The 15,026-nt window shown below is 44.5% G+C and overlaps 2 long non-coding RNA genes across 2 annotated transcripts; both read right to left on the bottom strand.

The window, feature by feature from the left end:
* Window positions 1-2,189: 2,189 nt before the first annotated feature.
* LOC123762379 (uncharacterized) lies at window positions 2,190-4,319 on the bottom strand. The gene is made up of 2 exons (XR_006773344.2): window positions 3,570-4,319; window positions 2,190-3,290 (listed from the first exon to the last, which is right to left on the bottom strand). It is a non-coding gene; the product is annotated as an uncharacterized lncRNA (long non-coding RNA).
* A 4,659-nt stretch (window positions 4,320-8,978) lies between these two features.
* On the bottom strand, window positions 8,979-14,688 carry LOC123762371 (uncharacterized). Its single transcript, XR_006773343.2, has 3 exons — window positions 14,674-14,688; window positions 11,583-13,380; window positions 8,979-9,694 (listed from the first exon to the last, which is right to left on the bottom strand). It is a non-coding gene; the product is annotated as an uncharacterized lncRNA (long non-coding RNA).
* Window positions 14,689-15,026: the final 338 nt, after the last annotated feature.

The raw sequence follows: 15,026 nt of genomic DNA, 5'->3' as shown, positions 1-15,026 counted from the left end.
CAGCTGATCTGGATACTACCGTACGCATGACGTCACAGACTTAACAGCTGATTACACAGTGCAGAGAGGAGAGGTGTACTGAAGGTGCCACTCAGGGGTCGCTGACCACGAGAGCTGTGCGGGGGGGGGGGGGCGGCCAGGTGTGCTTGACGACGACGGGCCGCGACGCCCCCGGGATCGATCTTGGTCAAGGGGTTGAGTGTTGGGTGTTATCTACCAGCGTCTCTGTCTCCACCTCTCGATCTTGTTGGGTAGCGTCCTGGCACCGTTACCCTCCATCACCACACCCCATCATCAAGGCTCCATCAAGAAACATATAATCTCTTCTCACAACCAGACCATCATCAGAGAAATTTTAATAAACAACACAGAAATCATTGATAGGTACAGCGATAGCAGGCGGCTCGACATCAGCGAGGCACTACACATCAAGAAGTCAACACCAGCAATCAACAGCCAATTAATGCACAACTATATACAACCCACTTCAAGGCACCGTATGGGCCAATAGGCCCTCTGCACTTACTTCCATTCTCATGTACCCACCTGCCTTTCCGTGACTGTTACATCTAGAAAGGGCAGCTTCCCATCATACTCCATCTCGTAAGTGAAACTCAACACAGAATTCTGCTTTGACGAGGGGTCAAGTCAGCTCAGATCTCCATTTGAGTTTTTTCAATAATAATAATATTGTTACTGTTTCATTGAATATGAATTCATATTCTATTTTGATTATTTTCTTGTTTAGGGCTTGTATTGCTCTGACTAGTGCTCCTGCATCTTGGTTTAATTGGAAGAAGATTTATCCTAATTGGAAGTGAATTTATCCGGATTTGATGAGTATTTATCCGGATTGGAAGAGGATTTATCCAAATGTTATATTTGTTCAAGGTTGACTTAAAGAACAAAAACTAACTGTAAAATGTATTATACTTTTTTATAATTTCCACAACGTTTCGAGAATGGTCATTGTGCGGTCTTAATGTCATCTGAAATAATGTCATCTACCTCTCCTGTCTACCCGGGCCGTGGTAACCGCACCTCACCTGTCTACCCGGGCCGTGGTAACCGCACCTCACCTGTCTACCCGGGCCGTGATAACCGCACCTCACCTGTCTACCCGGGCCGTGATAACCGCACCTCGCCTGTGGTTATCTTATTATTATCAGGAGTCGCCAGGTGGCGTGATCAGAGGCCAGCCACGTCATCTCGTCCTCTGGTGAGCTTGGGTACATCACCGCCATTCAGCTAGGGTCTGACAACTGGCCCATTGCTGTGGTAAAGTCGACTTTATTCTTGATAAGGAGCAGCATTTATGAGGCCATGAATAAGGTCATTATTGCATGCGAGGAGAGGCATTCAGAGTGTCTCCAGGAACTTCTTTACTGAGTTCGAGGAGTGCCACCCAGAGTGTCTCCAGCAACTCCTTCACTCAGAACACATATAAGACTCTCTCTCTCTCTCTCTCTCTCTCTCTCTCTCTCTCTCTCTCTCTCTCTCTCTCTCGCTCTCTCTCTCTCTCTCTCTCTCTCTCTCTCTCTCTCTCTCTCTCTCTCTCTCTCTCTCTCTCTCTCTCTCTCTCTCTCTCTCTCTCTCTCTCTCTCTCTCTCTCGCTCTCTCTCTCTCTCTCTCTCTCTCTCTCTCTCTCTCTCTCTCTCTCTCTCTCTCTCTCTCTCTCTCTCTCTCTCTCTCTCTCTCTCTCTCTCTCTCTCTCTCTCTCTCTCTCTCTCTCTCTCCCTCTCTCTCTCTCCTCAAATCCCTTAACACACAGTATCTTGAGAAGTGTTACACTGACGCCCACCAGGAAATAATTTGTTATTAAAAAGCTACGACAAATGTAGCCACGAAGCTGTAACCAGACAGCCAAGACATTGACTCCACTCCCTCACCTCAGAAGAGAAGTGACGAAGGTTCGCTCTCACCTTTTGCCCTTATATTGACTCTCGACGTTTTCTTGACACGCCTCGATCATGGTCCAAGATGGACCGAAATGTCGTCACTTTTGTTTCAGGCGTGTGGGTGGAATTTCGAATTTTCTCCCACGTTGTTAAGACTTAAGAGTCTGCAGGCAGCTCAACGCTGGTGACCTAAGATACACGTCGTACATACACGTGATGATGATAGTGCTTGTGATGAAATGCACATCGAGGCTTTCTTTATCATTGGCAAGGCATGAAGTAAACTCAGTGTATGGAAAATCTTAATATGTATTTATCTTAAGAGAATGCAAAAATAGTGTATAATGTTATTGTGAGTCGAGGTTAAAAATACGGTTTTTCAGAGACTGAACAAGTCTTCGTTAAATATGTTCAGTGTCGACCCCTCAACACACTGCACAAATACCAATACAATTCATCAGTGTACAACACCGGGAACAATTCATCAGTGTACAACACCGTGAACAATTCATCAGTGTACAACACCGTGAACAATTCATCAGTGTACAACACCATGAACAATTCATCAGTGTACAACACCATGAACAATTCATCAGTGTACAACACCATGAACAATTCATCAGTGTACAACACCATGAACAATTCATCAGTGTACAACACCATGAACAATTCATCAGTGTACAACACCATGAACAATTCATCAGTGTACAACACCATAAACTAATAATAAATGGAGGTTTATACAATGAATGACTTTTGTGCGATTTATGATACAATCCAAGAATGTGTTCCTGAGAAGATAAAGTGGCGACGCCTCCATCAACTTCCATCAACTGAGGCCTTGTTGAATGTTTCAGAAACTTGCACTTCTTAGGAGTTTATCTTAACGAGTAAGGTGGCTTTCGCCATTGATTGACAGACAGATAAGGAGATTCGTGCTCCACAACTGACAGACAGGTAAGACATGAGAGTGGTGTCATTAACACACTTACCACATTATTAACATATGAACACATATTTATGTTTTTAGGAGTTTGAACCATTCCACGTCACCTGTACAGTGGGATATGTTGTTTTAATCATATGGGAATATATAAGGTTCCCGTCAACGACCGACAGACAGGTAAGACAGGAGACTGGTGGTCAACAGCACGTCTCGGTGCTTGTGTCCAGAATTCTTCTTAACAACTTTCTTCTTCATCTTCTTGAGAGACGAACAGTCGCCCTCGTCTGTACTGTGGCCGGTACTGGCAACACTGCTGCTGCTCCCATAAGCAGGACTGGCGATACTGTTGCTGCTGCTGTAGGGACAGGTGCTGCTGCTGCAGTAACTGCTACAGCTGCTGCTGCTGCTGTTGACTGTCTGAGTCCTGGTCCTCGCCTCCCTCGGGCCTGTGGATACGTCAATCACTGTTTCACTTGATAACTTCCGCTTAACTTTGTATCAATTCTAATTATTTCCTGAATACAACTGAGTAACAAAAACTATTCGACCTAAAGCCTTTAACTTTTTATTTATTTTCTGTATATAAACAAAGAAATACTAATTACAACCCTAAAGAAACTGCATGTATGTCTTCGTTAAAAAAAATAAACCAAATACATTTCACTTTACTCACTCAACAATTTATTTTAAGGGAAGATAATTAACAAAACAAATTCAAAACAAACCAGAGAGCTGCTCGGGTTGGTGAAGCAGGTCTCTAAGCTTCCCCATCACGAAGAACGACTTGAACAGCTGACTGGTCGACTTGAACAGCTGACTGGTCGACTTGAACAGCTGATTGGTCGACTTGAACAGCTAACTGGTCGACTTGAACAGCTGACTGGTCGACTTGAACAGCTGACTGGTCGACTTGAACAGCTGACTGGTCGACTTGAACAGCTGACTGGTCGACTTGAACAGCTGACTGGTCGTAGTGACGACGGCTGACTCTTCCCGCCTTAATGCCGCTGTGATAAATGTCACTCTTGGTGCGCTTTTCTTTGGAATTAAATATTGAATTATCAGTCAATCTCTTGGCTTCGCCACAAAAGCGGAAGGTCTTGTATGGCAAGAACGCGTGGAAGGTCTTGTAAGGCTAGCGAACGCGTGGAAGGTCTTGTATGGCTAGCGAACGCGTATCCTTTTATACCCGGCGAGGCCAGGGATGCGTGAGAGCTTATGCGCAGGGAACGAGGTCGAAACTCGGGCACATTATGGGAATTAAGAGATAACACAATTGCGACGCACGAACACCGGCACCCGCCGTCTGATGGCCTCGTCCTGCCCTTATCTCCTATCATAGTCCGCTGAGTAGGAAGTGTGTGTGGCACTGTCACGTACCCTGGTCTCTGGGGGACCCCTTTGACTGTACTGTCACGTACCCTGGTCTCTGGGGTACCCCTTTGACTGTACTGTCACGTACCCTGCTCTCAGGTGACCCCTTTGACTGTACTGTCACGTACCCTGGTCTCTGAGGGACCCCTTTGACTGTACTGTCACGTACCCTGCTCTCAGGTGACCCCTTTGACTGTACTGTCACGTACCCTGGTCTCTGGGGGACCCCTTTGGCTGTACTGTCACGTACCCTGCTCTCAGGTGACCCCTTTGACTGTACTGTCACGTACCCTGGTCTCTGGGGGACCCCTTTGGCTGTACTGTCACGTACCCTGCTCTCAGGTGACCCCTTTGACTGTACTGTCACGTACCCTGCTCTCAGGTGACCCCTTTGACTGTACTGTCACTTACCCTGGTCTCTGGGGGACCCCTTTGGCTGTACTGTCACGTACCCTGGTCTCAGGGTGACCCCTTTGGCTGTACTGCCTCGTACATAGGGTGACCACTTTGATAGGACCAACAGCTGTCACCTCGAAGATCGTCTCAGTAACCCTAAGGTCAAGTCTGTGCTCCCGTAGATCTGTTCTTTATGACCCGAATGGTCTACTTTCTGACGTTGAAGTCATATGCTGTGATGCTAAAATGTGGCATCTTTCTGGCCCCGTAGGGCTTTACTGTGACCCCAAATGTGTACACTGAAGGTCTACTGTGCGACCCTCGACGGTCTACTGTGTGACCCCGAACCTCTACTGTGTGACCCCGAAGATCTACTGGAGTGTGACGCCTTATCATGGCACTTTTTCTCCTGCCCACCTTCGTCACTCTCGGGACTTCATAGAAAGACTGCGCTTGCAGCCCTCCTGTAAGATGCTTAGTCTTGATGTCGATTCTCTGTTTACTAATGTTCCCCTCGATGACGTTTACTCTTTCCTTAGACTGAAGGCGACTGAGGGCCTTCTACCTCTCCCGCTTCCCACTGACATTTTCCTCGAACTCATCAAACTCATCAGACTCTGTGCTGACTCTAACTCATTCTCTTTCAGCGGTAAATGCTTCTCTCAAACTTTCGGTGTAGCTTTTGGTTCCCCTCTTTTCCTTGTTCTTGTCGATCTCTATGTGAATATTTCGAAACTGTTCTTCTTCCTACTATTGATACTCGTCCCTCTCTCTCTGGCTTCGCTATGTTGATGACATTTTTGCCTTATGGCCTCATGACCTTAGTCTTTTTCAGCCTTTCCTCTCCTCTCTTAACAATCTAGCTCCTTCTGTCCATTTCAAAGTTGAATGGAAATCTAATTCCCTCTTTCCTTTCTTGACGTTCACGTTCACAGCTCTGTGTCCGGGTTCTCTTTCTCTGTCTACCGCAAACCCATGCATAGTGGCATATACATTCACTTCTTTTCCCACCATCCTCCTTCTGTTAAGAAGTGTCCTCGTCTCCCTCTTCCTCCGTGCGCTACGCATCAGCGATCCTCACTTTCTTGATTCTGAGATTTCTTTGATTTACAAATCTATCTCTCGCCTTGGTTACCCTTTACATTTTATTAACTGTGCCTATTCTCAAGCTAAACGTAATTTCTTTCATCCCAAACCCGTATCAAACACTAGTAGCACTGTACTCTGCCTTCCCCTTCATATCTGAACTCATGATTTATCTTCATATCTATCTGAAAATCTCAGTAATACCCTTCGTCCTCTTGACATGAAGCTCGTCTTTCGACAAACTAACATTCTTCGCAGTAATCTGGTTCACACTGCTCCTCCTGCTTCTAATGCTGCTGGTGTCTACTCTATTTCCTGTTCGTCTTGTCCTCTCCAATACTTTGGTGAAACTGGCCATACACTTAATGACAGACTTAAGGAACACAAAAGAAGTGTTAAGTCTGCAGACCCATACAATATTCTATTCTGTCATGTTAGGGACTCTAATCATCCAGTAGATTGGTCTTCTTTTAAACTTATCTTTCCTACCTATTAACTTCACAGACGCCGTCTTGTCGAATCGGCTCTGATACACAACCTACCCAACATGAACCTTAGTCCTGGCTTTGTTGCTGTTGACTCTTCCCTTTCATGGTACATACCTACGTGCTCTAACCTTCTTAACAAACGTGACTTGACTTAAACTTACCCCTTTTTCTTACCCCTCTTGTCTTTTTCTTACCTTCCCCTTATTCTTACATCTTCTCATTCTCCCTTCATCCCATTCGTATTATTCTTGCCATTCTTACCTTTCACCTTACCCTTCTTCTACAAATTACCTTCTTCTCCTACCTTCTCCCCAACTCACTCTCTTTTCTTTATTAACTCGTTCCTTCCTCCCTTCCTCCATACAGTTACAGCCCCGCTCCTGTGCCAGGTAAGTCCACTACGGACTCACCATAGCCCGTGCTACTTGGAACTCCATGTTCCGAATAGCTGAATCTAAAACAACAACAATTCCTTCCTCATTTACGGGCTATTCATGCCCGTGCCATCTCTTGAGTGGCTTAATCTTCATCAATCAATCAATCAACCTCTTCCTCACACACACACACGACTCGATATTGGTTCAGGACGGACCGAAGGACCCCGAAGGGTTTACAATTTGTTTGTCTGTAGAGGCATTTTTCTCATATAGCAATGCCCCAGATGTCTATTAATGCCCTAATCAGGGCTCTTGGATCTAAGATGTCTGTGGTGAGGTACAGTGGGTCTTGTGGGCCCGGCGAGCACAGCTTTAACTACATTTTGTCTTGTTTCTGTTTTCATTTGAGTGAGTGTGACGTCTCTGTTAATGCTGAATGCGTGTGACGTCTGTGTTAATGCTGAGTGCGTGTGATGTCTGTGTTAATGTTGAGTGCGTGTGACGTCTCTGTTAATGCTGAGTGCGTGTGATGTCTGTGTTAATGCTGAGTGCGAGTAACGTCTGTGTAAATGCTGAGTGCGTGTGACGACTGTGTTAATGCTGAGTGCGTGTGACGACTGTGTTAATGCTGAGTGCGTGTGACGTCTGTGTCAATGCTGAGTGCGTCTGACGTCTCTGTTAATGCTGAGTGCGTGTGACGTCTGTGTTAATGCTAAGTGCGTGTGACGTCTCTGTTAATGCTGAGTGCGTGTGACGTCTGTGTTAATGCTGAGTGCACACCTCCTTAATCCAGGAGTTTCATCCTTAGGATGAAAGTGCAGCACAAATTTAAAGTCTAGTTCAAACTCATAATTACGTGATAACAAGTTAAGGCTAATTTCCATCTACTCAAGAGCTAGTTGCAGCGACGGATATAAGGACCTGTTCAGGGATTTTTTTTATTTTCAGGTCTCGTTCAAGAACCTACTTAACCTTTACATTGCTCCAAACGCCATAATGTGATTCTCTTTGACCCATTTGATTTGTTAACTACTTTTAACATGCACACCTTGATGTAATACTTAAAAAAAAAAGGTTGCGCAGTTTAAGGGTTATGGGTTACTTACAGTACCAACTGTGTAATGTTCTTGAAGAATAGCACAGGACTCGTGCTGTTTGCCGACATTCTTTTGTTCTTGAGTTCAACCAAGAGGTAAATTAGACAGGACTTGGCCTTTGTAAACTTATATTTATTACATTACATAGAACAATTGCAAAAAGAAAAACACCTTTGTGAACGTATGAGTTCATGGAGTCACGTGTTTATGTATCCATAAATGCCACCATAGTACTGTAGTTCAAAATTCAGTGTAAAAGGTCATCAGGTACTATAAGAAGACCTTTTGACAAGCTGTCGGCTTCCTGTCCCCCGTCGAGGCCGCTAGTGATGGTGGCCCTCAGGTAAATTCAGGTAAATGTTAAATTATTAATATTACACAGAGCGTTTTGAACATAAAAACAATCTTGATCTTTATTCGAATATATTTTTGTCCCCTGGTCTAAATACTTTTGTCCCTGGTCTAAATATTTTTGTCCCTGGTCTAAATGTTTTTGTCCCTGGTCTAAATACCTTTGTCCCTGGTCTAAATACTTTTGTCCCTGGTCTAAATACCTTTGTCCCTGGTCTAAATACCTTTGTCCCTGGTCTAAATACTTTTGTCCCTGGTCTAAATACCTTTGTCCCTGGTCTAAATACTTTTGTCCCTGGTCTAAATACTTTTGTCCCTGGTCTAAATACTTTTGTCCCTGGTCTAAATACTTTTGTCCCTGGTCTAAATACTTTTGTCCCTGGTCTAAATACTTTTGTCCCTGGTCTAAATACTTTTGTCCCTGGTCTAAATACTTTTGTCCCTGGTCTAAATACTTTTGTCCCTGGTCTAAATACTTTTGTCCCTGGTCTAAATACCTTTGTCCCTGGTCTAAATACTTTTGTCCCTGGTCTAAATACCTTTGTCCCTGGTCTAAATACTTTTGTCCCTGGTCTAAATACCTTTGTCCCTGGTCTAAATACTTTTGTCCCTGGTCTAAATACTTTTGTCCCTGGTCTAAATACTTTTGTCTCTGGTCTAAATATTTTTGTCCCTGGTCTAAATACTTTTGTCCCTGGTCTAAATGTTTTTGACCCTGGTCTAAATGTTTTTGTCCCTGGTCTAAATACTTTTGTCCCTGGTCTAAATACTTTTGTCCCTGGTCTAAATACCTTTGTCCCTGGTCTGAGGTATGTCGTGACACACCTCAAGAGATACATCAAGTCGGATATATTTTCAGTATATCTCCATTTTTCTACTGAAATACCTAAAGATCTTGTGTGTGTATATTATCATTGTTGTCCTCAATGTGTCTGCCCTTCAGTAAAGGGGAATAAACAAAGCTCTTGCAATTATATATTTTTTATTTTATTTTTACTTAAACATTTAATTGGTTTTAACACAAATTTTTAAAAATAATATTGGAATTTTTATTAATAACAAGGAATATGTCTATATAGTAACTAAAGTATACTTTAGTTGTGATAAAGAGTTCATGACTAAAAGTAAACTCTGAGTGTATATATATACACCGAGAGGTTGGGTACACCTTTCTGTATACATTAGAACCGTCTAGTGACAGAACAAAACGTCAACAAATATTGGCCACAAGTTATTACTGAAATAGGCCACAAGCGGCTCATTCAGTCAGGACTCAAGAGAGAGAGAGAGAGAGAGAGAGAGAGAGAGAGAGAGAGAGAGAGAGAGAGAGAGAGAGAGAGAGAGAGAGAGAGTGGCAGTCGACCCATCGCTATCTATCTAGCTGCTGAACGTTAAGTAACACGTTCAACATCTCAACATGTAGATGGCGCTGGGGGTCGGACAAGACACTAGTGGTTCAGTAACATATACAGGAACTAGATGGCGCTGGCGTGTAGTTAGTGCTTGTGGTCACCCTTCTTCTTGTCCTTCTTCTTCTTCTTCTTCTTCTTGTCTGAAGAGTGGCCACCTCCGCCTGAGCTGTGGCTGTGACCGCTGCTGCTGCTGCTGCTGCTGCTGTCGCTATCGCTGGAGTCGTTGTTGCTGTTGGCTGCGCATGTGCGCACTGTCGTCTCCACTGCCTCTGTGAAGGGAACGGAAGGTATGGTCGTTATCTCGTATCTAATTCTCTCGCGCAGATAATAATTGTTTAAACCAAAACAAATGTATATCTATAAAATAGAATATGTGTGTATTTGCTGTCTGTCCAAGGTTGAAAGCCAGATGCTTGGGGCTAGCCTCATCAAACTTTGCAGGGTGACTGGTGAGGGTTAGGGGACTTTCATAGGCGGGTCTGGGTCAGCCCTGTTGCCCATTTCAAAGGGATCGACTCCTGTGGTGACCCCCATGAGGTCAGTAGAGATGAAAGGTGGTGTGCCAAGTCGATCGTTTTACCATCTGCTCGACAGAATTCAGATATTTAAATGTAAAATGTTTTTTTTCTGACGGTTGATCACCATTCAGAGGGCTCCTTCACGTGGGTCAGCGTTCAATTCCCAACCGTCCAAGTGGTTGGGCTCAATTTCTTCCCCCCCCACCCCTCCCCCGGTCTCATCGTAAATCCTTATCCTAACCCCTTCCCAGGGCTATATTGTCATAATGGCTTGGTGCTTTCCCCCCTGATAATTCCCTTCCCTTCTCTGACTCCTGTCTGTTAGGTAATTTTTTACCAGTTTCAGTGCGTTTCCGCTCAAACCCGCCTGCCTCTCTAGGTTGTATAGTAATCTGTGAGGTACTATATCAAAGGCTTTTTGGCAGACCAGAAACACGCACTCTGTCCAGCCTTTTCTGTCTTGCCTTATTTTCGTTACCTTATCATAAAACTCCAGTAGGTCCGTCAGGCATGATTTCCCTTCCCTAAAGCCATGTTGATGTTTGCTCACATATCTAATTCTTCCTAGGTGTGGAACTAGTCTTAACCTTATTATACAAGAGTACTTTGTAAGGGATGCTTGTGAGCGACACTAGTCTCTAGTTATGTGCCTCTTCTCTACCTCCTTCCTTGTAGATTGGCACCACGTTTGCCTTCTTCCAGCAGCTGGGTAATTCCCCTTTTGTAAGTGACTCATTATAAATCAGTGCTAGAGATATGTTGAGGGCCTGTGCCGCTTCTATCCTCCATGGGGATCCTCTATCCCCGTGGTATAGTATTGGGCCGGATAGGGAACTAGCATCACGTTTAGTGATGCTAGTTGTTTCCTTCCTCTGCTGTCACTTCAATATTTAATAGTCTCTCGTCAGGGGTTGTCACCCTAGCTCTGGGTGCTGTTCACGTTTCAATAGTGAACACTTTATGGAAGCTGGCATTAAGCTCCTCACACAGGTCTTTATCATTTTCTGTATACCCGCCTCCCATTTTTCGTAACCTAGTCACTTGGCCATATATGAAGGAAAATGACAGTGAATGACCATGTCGGAGTTTTGGTGGTTTCTTTGCTCTGGAAGCAATATCTTTTTCATAGTTTGTCTCTGTCAATCTTCTAATGTTTATGTAGTCATTCCTGGCCCTGTTGCATCTATTCTGGTTTATCTCTGTCCTTTCCACTGTGTATTTTCTCCCCTCCCTCCTGCATTTCGCTTTTGCGTCTTGACACTGTCTATTGCACCACGGGTTATTATATGTTCTCTTGTTGTTATGAACCTCTCTTCGGCCTCTTGCCACAGAAGAGAGGAGTTTGGCTTGTACCCACTTTGACTTGGTCCATCATTTCCTGGACCGTCTTCCCCCTTTAAGTTCCTCCTTCTAGCGCTCATTTCCCAGATACTCTCTTACTTTTATGTAGTCTCCTTTTTTATAGTCTACTCTCCCTTCCCTGACTCTAATGTCTTATGGGTACTGTGGGCTATGTCTTATGGGAGACTTATCTGTGGGCTCCACAAATACATTATGCATTATCGTACAAATGTTAAATAAAAGTGCCACTGTATGAAGCATATATAACAAGGTCTGTGTAAGAGGGGCCGACACTAACCTAAGCCGTGGTCTGGTTGGTCTTTTGGCTTCACCATCTTGACCGTGGACGTGTGGTTGGTGTTTGTACGTGGCAGCTATACGTGTCGTTTGCCTGGGGGGAGGACGCTGTGACCCCTACCTCGGACTGGCTCACACTGAACCAGAAACCGCCGCATGCACCTCCTTACATGCCCTCCGGGAGGGTGCGCGGGAACTGATGCGTAGTAACCGGATTACAACAAAAGGTTGCCGGATACTCATATAATAATACATTATAATCTATTATAAATCCTCTTTGTGCAGGTATGGATGATTGAGGATAGGCCACCACAATTTCTTGCTGATCAATCAGGAGTTATACTTTTGTATACTCTCGGTATATACACCGAGAAGCGGGGGGGGGGGTATACCACTGTGTATGTATATGTTGTCGTGGCTGTAGAATGTAGATCATACGCAATATCTTAGGATGCTGTATTTATAGATGATGAGTTACAGGGACCCTTGATGGTGACACGGTGTTGCGGTTTGTTTGTGTGTGACGCAATTATTGTTAGTCATGTCGACACGTGACGCAAACGGCGTTAGTACAATAGACATGTCACGCAAAACGTTGTGCCATCTTGTGACGCATATAACAGAGTGGTAAAAACTGGTATCAGCGTTTCAGGATGTTGCCCGAAACACCTGCTGTCACAATCACCTGCTGTCACAATCGCCTGCTGCCACAATCACCTGCTGCCACAATCACCTGCTGCCACAATCACCTGCTGCCACAATCACCTGCTGTCACAATCACCTGCTGCCACAATCACCTGTTGTTACAATCACCTGTTGTCACAATCACCTGTTGTCACAATCACCTGCTGTTACAATCTCCTGCTGTCACAATCACCTGCTGTCACAATCACCTGCTGTCACAATCACCTGCTGCCACAATCACCTGCTGCCACAATCACCTGCTGTCACAATCACCTGCTGTCACAATCACCTTATTCTTTACTATCTAGAAATACAACTACATCACTTTACTTATTATCTGCGCTTTATATTAATCTAGTAATTATGTGAAGTAAAATACTGTCATTATGTACCTGTCTCTACATATATTTCTGTTCGCAATGGATTGTTTCACCTTGTAATTGATTTTTTACTGCAAATTCTGTCTTTTAGCTTTGAGACGTGGCCAGAATGCCATGCGTGTTAGTGACTTTGCAAGAATGTATGTACATTTGTATGAATGTATATACACACCGATGTATGTATATTCATAACCCCGTTGTACCTTCCTGTGTACAATAAATAAATTAAATAAACCTATTTCCTAGCTGGTGTTGTGATCCTGTTGTTGACCAATCCACACACTAGAAAATGAAGGGACGACGACGTTTCGGTCTCAACAATCCACACACTAGAAAATGAAGGGACGACGACGTTTCGGTCTCAACAATCCACACACTAGAAAATGAAGGGACGACGACGTTTCGGTCTCAACAATCCACACACTAGAAAATGAAGGGACGACGACGTTTCGGTCTCAAGTCGATCAATCGACCTGAGAATGGTCCAGGACGGACCGAAACGTCGTCGTCCCTTCAGTTTCTAGTGTGTGGATTGGTCAACATACTTCAGCCACGTTATTGTGACTCATCGCCTGCATTGTGATCCTGTTGATGGTGCTTGTGATGATGAGGGTGTGGTGAGTGTGGTGTGCGGCCGGCATTACTGGTCGTGGTTGTGGTCGTGGTATTTTGGTTGTCTGTTGTCATAGGAGGGCGACGCGTCGCTTTGGCTCCGCTGCGCCCTTTCTGCAGTCTCTGATTAATATAATATAAATAAATGGCAAGTTTTGACAGCAATTGTTGACAGCAGTTGTTGACAGCAGTTGTTGACAGCAGTTGTTGACAGCAGTTGTTGACAGCAGTTGTTGACAGCAGTTGTTGACAGCAGTTGTTGACAGCAGTTGTTGACAGTATGCTCAATCCTCGACGTCCGTATTATCAACATTTTAAATTCAATGTTAAATAATATGTCAGAGAAATAATAAAAAATGGATATTATAAAGAATCCAAGAGAACTTTAATTGAAGAAGATTCTCATTGAATGCATAGCAAGACGTCTTAATGTGCTGGAGTTGCACAAGTACTTCCAGGCTGGTGTTGCACCATGTGAAGCCTAGCTGATGATTGTGCGTGTGTGTGTGTGTGTGTGTGTGTGTGCTTGCGTGTATACATGCATGTGTGTGTGCGTGCGTGTATATGTGCGTGTGTCTGCTTGTCTGTGTGTGTGTGTGTGTGTGTGTGTGTGTGTGTGTGTGTGTGTGTGTGTGTGCGTGCGTGTATATGTGCGTGTGTCTGCTTGTCTGTGTGTGTGTGTGTGTGTGCATGTATATATATTTATCTTCGTATCTCAGTGTGTGTGTCTATGGAACTAAGTATGCTTACCTAAAATTATAACTAAAGAAGGCAAGACAAGAGTTAAAATGAAAGGGCACATGTGAGTATGAGGCCGCAGTCTCCCGTCAACAATCTCACTGATATCACTTCCGGGAAGTACGGGTCTCACCCCCTTTATACCTGGAGGCGCCACGCAATCGCTATCCCTTATCAGCTTCGTGGCAAACCACCTCAGATGAAGGTCGCAAGCTTCTGCAGTTCCTAGAGGCAACTCGACCATAACAAACAACGAGGGTTGCTCTCCATTTGGACAAATTTTGGAAAACGATGGCGGGGGGTTCCGCGGCCATTAAACATGCGATTGTCTTAAATCAGTCCTTCATTGGTCCGTATCTCCGGCAAGGCTGATCAGACGCGTCAACGTCTGACGTATTCGGTAAGGCTAAGCAACCACTATAGAACATACACATAGTGGACATTTTTGTCCAGAAGTGATCACAAGAATAGTTACTGGACTTTAAAACAGACAAATGGAGAGTTATGAGTACAGAAACAGGTATATACAGCAGTACAGAATAAAGGGCAGACAGAGTCCTGCATCAGTAAAGCCCTGTATGTGAAACCCTGGGAAATGAGCGCTACTACTACTTTAAGATCACATAAAAGTCGAAAAACTCACCATAAATACTCAACTAAACTATTCACTCTACCCACCATGAGAGTGAGAGCAACACGGGAACGCGAAGATGTCAACGATGATGTCACTGCCCAGGACGCCATGCCCACTACTGACTACTCGTTGTTGTTGTTTTAGATTTTGCTACTCAGAACGAAGTGTCCATGTAGCACGGGCTATGGTGAGCCCGTAACTGGCTACTCTCTGTAGGCATAGGTTATTGACCTTTACTCCTCACCCCTCACCTATTTGTATGTACCTCACCTTCCAGCAGTATCCAATATGTATAAGTCCAATATATTCACTCCTGTTTATTCACGCTGGGCACCGCTCCAGTGCCAGGTAAGTTACGGGCTCACCATAGCCCGTGCTACTTGCCCCGCTCCTGTGC

Source organism: Procambarus clarkii, chromosome 5 (assembly GCF_040958095.1).
Source record: "Procambarus clarkii isolate CNS0578487 chromosome 5, FALCON_Pclarkii_2.0, whole genome shotgun sequence".
NCBI lineage: Eukaryota > Metazoa > Arthropoda > Malacostraca > Decapoda > Cambaridae > Procambarus > Procambarus clarkii.
This window is presented reverse-complemented; position numbering and strand designations above follow the sequence as displayed.